Genomic DNA, 4,203 nt, shown 5'->3' with positions numbered 1-4,203 from the left:
AGAGTTATTAAATGTCACTTAAATTCTCCTGTTATTCAACTAATCATTCGTAAAAATTATACCAAATCCACTGTTATTCAATGTTAAACAACAATTTGAAAAGAAAATTTGTAAAAGGGATTTGAGGAGAGTTTACACCAGTTTTTAGTTGAAAACAATTTCTATAGAATAACATCTCTAGAGGTGTTATTTGAAGATAATTGAGAAAAAAATAACATTCGTGAAAAATAATGTTTTTTTGCTCCTCTGCTTGAGAGCTCTTGTAAGCGGCAGAAGCCTGAGACACCCTTTCTGGTTTTGACTTCGTCACCTTCATAAGTATACATGGCGGACGAATCTCAGTACTCTCCCGGCTCTTGCTCATACATGCTTCTCTAGCCCCTAAGCCTCTATGAAATCTGAATCAGTGATTTCGTCCCTTGCATCCCGAACTTCAATTCGATCAAGTAAGCCACCGTCGCGAACGGGACCGGAGAAAGTGAGGGTGGGTTCTTGGCTCTAGTGAGGGTGAGAAATTTTCACCACTGTCTTGCAGTAGAAATGTTGATTGATCCGAGCTGCCACACCTTGGTCGCTGTTTGAAAATTGGCTGTCTTGATAAGTTGAATTAGTGATAAAGTGATGAACTTTATGATTGTCAGATTTCATTTACATTTGAAGGTTCATTAAGCGTGGGGACTACTGTCTTGCTAAAGGGACAAGGTCTGGATTTCATACAAACAGCATTGTATGATGCACAATATGGCTACTTCTCACAACATTCAAGATTTGTTGGGGGTTTTGGAGAGAAGCATTGGGTTCAACCAGCATGAAGGTAAACTGGTTGCGTAGTTTCTCTTTTTATCAAGGGAGGAAGGTTTACATAAAGCTTTGTTTACTAGTTGTCTCTTTGTATCCAGGGAAGAAGGCTTACATGTAGTTGACTACTTTTATTTTTATCGGAGCTTTGTTGACTAATTTTCTCTTTGTATGGGAGGATGGCTTACATGAAGTTGCTGGATAAAGTTTATAAGCAGAATGACATTTCTTGCTTTTTCTCCAGTGGAACTCTTCAAAGTCAAATTTGTGGATAGATTCTTTGGTCATATATTCTAATATACATTAATGGTCCAAATGTTGGTATACATTAGTGGCCACAAGTTTATGCATATAGCTTATAAGCGATTAGGTAAGTATAGAAACTCGTAAGCAATGTATGTAAGCGGAGAGAACTATTATCTTCAAATCACCTAAATAACTCTAAAATTTAGAAAATATATTTTATCAAACCACCTGCCGATTGTTATTTGTATTTTTTAAATTCTAACTTAAATCACCCAAACAACCTCAAAACTCATTAAATCCCACCAAAATTAAAACACTCTAAAATCTCCTAAAACCTTTAATTCAATACACCCCCTAAGTGTTTTCAAAAAGTTAAACATATCTACAAATTTTGTATGGATTCCAAGTAAAACTCTGCAAATTTCACAAAATAATCATCATCTACAAGGAATAAAATTGTTTATAAAAAAAACAAAATATCCCAAAGCTATATATATAAAACAATATTCTTTGTAAGACAAACATAAAACGCACCATTAAGTTTATTGTGTATAAGTAAATTTAAGGCCTTTCTTGATGTCATGTAACATAGACAAAATTTAAAGGAAAAATCAGTAATAGACAAAAAAATGATGTAAAATACTCTTATAAGTTGATCCACAATCAACTCAACACAATATTGATATATTAATCTTTGTCCAAATGTTTTAAAATTAATGATCAAAGGATCATTTTAAAATGGTGTATTAAGGACAAAATTTATTTTTAGAAAATGAAAATGATTCGAACTGATACATTAAAAGTTATGAGTCAGTTTATTTATCACCAATTAATCTTATATTTATAACTCATCTAAATTAATAATTTAAGTTACACATAATTCCTAAACACTTCAAAAAGCATATAATACAAAAATAGTTTTGGATCCGGATTTTGGATTATGTCGCAGACGATACACCAGCAAGAATCCTTTTACTCATCAATTAATATTGTGATCAAATAACATATACACAAATGTATGTATATCTATATATAGGTCTTATTTCACTGAACATTCTTTTCTGGTCAATTTCACTGAACGATCTATGGTTTATAATCGCGACAGAAATGATAAAATCTGCAACGTCTTTGTAACCTCAAGTTCTTGGTTCATAATAATATACCACCAAATAAAATAAAATATAAATATGTAAAGAAAAAGGAGAAGTGAGAAGGAGAAGTGAGCATTGGGATTAGAGGGGTCAGAGAAGGAAAGGGAAATAAGAGAAGCAGTTAAGACAGCAACTGAATTGCAGGCAAGAACTGATCCCTATCTTCCAAGTTTAGTCCTCTCTCTCAGTTGTAGGGCCATTAATCGCCATTAGTAATTTATTGGTTGAAAACATAACTTATTTTCCTTTTAGGTGGTCCTTTTGGTCTTTTTAATAAATCTTGTTTAGATATAGATGGGCACATACTTGTCAAGAAAATTCAAAGATCTGCCATTAGATTTTCTCTTTCTTCTTTCAACCAAGATCTCTATTAATTACCTACACCACATCTCTTCTTATAGATCGGCTGAAAGGGTATTCATTGCACTTAGTTTTAGATGACAATATTATTAATCCATCAACCTACATGTATATATCTCCTCTACAGCTCTCTGATGTGATTTACAATATCATAGAAATGAGCATGTGACGAGATCACATACATATATATATATATATATATATATGAGAGTATGATACCTCAAGATGGGCATTAGATGACATAATAGTACGAGTATATCTTAAATTAATGGGATATATATATATATGGTCCATATGATTATAGACTTCTTTTTCATCACCAGCATGCTTCAAAATTAAGAGAGGAAGAAAACAAACAGGTCCACTTCATTTCATTTTCACATAATTCACTGACTTAGGCATGCAATTCTTTTTGTTTTCTCCTTTTTCTTTTTCAATTCTTTTTTTTTTGCAGAGGCATTTATTTATGATACATTTTTAATTGGAAAATTGCCACAAATACCACATCCATAGTATCATTTTTCATGTTTATACTAACTACTTTTACTCTCACTTTCAATGAAAGGTAAAAGACACTAATACCTCTATGGTTAACTAATCTAGACTTAGGGTTTAGCATTGAGGGGTGAAGTTTTTGGAATGTGAAATTTAGGATTCTAATAAATATATAAATAAATACTTAAAAAATATAATTTTTTTGGGAAAATTTCATGTTTTCCACTTTCATGGTACCACTTTTCATCTTTACCACCACTAAAGGGACATTTTCAAAAATACATTGTTCATTAAGTGGCAAAAGACTCTTATACTCTTGTTCTCTATATATAATAAATCATTATTTAAATTAAAATATATATATATATATATATATATATATATTTTTAATGTTTTCGAATTATATTTTTTATTGATTTTTTTTTTTTTTAATTTTCTTTTTGAAAATCGAAAATTATGTTTGAAACTATTTTTAAAAGTTTTCTTTATATTTTTAAGTATTTATTTATATATTTATTAGAATCCTAAATTTCATATTCCAAAAATCCTACCCCACCCTCAACTTTAAACCATAAGTCTAGATTAGTTAACCCTAGGGATATAAGTGTCTTCTACCCTTAATTAAAAGTGAGGGTAAAAGTGATTAGCGTAGACATGAAAAGTGGTACTATTAATGTGATATTTGTGGCAATTTCCCAATTTTTTTTTAAAAAAATATAGTTTCAAACATAATTTTCGAATTTTAAAGAGAAATTTTGAAAAAAATATAAAAAAAAATTCAAAAAAAAATTTATAATAAAGTTCGAATTCGAAAAAGTATAATTTGAAAACATAAAGAAAAATATTTTTTATTTTTATATTTTTTATTTGTTTAAATAATGATATATATATATAACATGAGTATAAGAGTCTTTTGCCACTTAATAAATAATATATTTTGAAAATATTATTTTAGTAGTGGTAAAGATGAAAAATGGTACTATGAAAGCGGTACAGATAAAATTTATTTCTCCTTTTTAATTCCTAATTTTTGTAGGCCACAGCAACGAAACTATCTAGTTTATCGTTCCAAAGAAACTTTATACTGTTATAAATTAAGCATTGAAATGATCATCCACTTCTTTACCAAACTCAAGCACTATGATCATCCACT

The sequence above is a fragment of the Brassica oleracea genome, chromosome C7, assembly GCF_000695525.1.
Source record: "Brassica oleracea var. oleracea cultivar TO1000 chromosome C7, BOL, whole genome shotgun sequence".
In the NCBI taxonomy this organism is placed as follows: domain Eukaryota; kingdom Viridiplantae; phylum Streptophyta; class Magnoliopsida; order Brassicales; family Brassicaceae; genus Brassica; species Brassica oleracea.
This window is presented reverse-complemented; position numbering follows the sequence as displayed.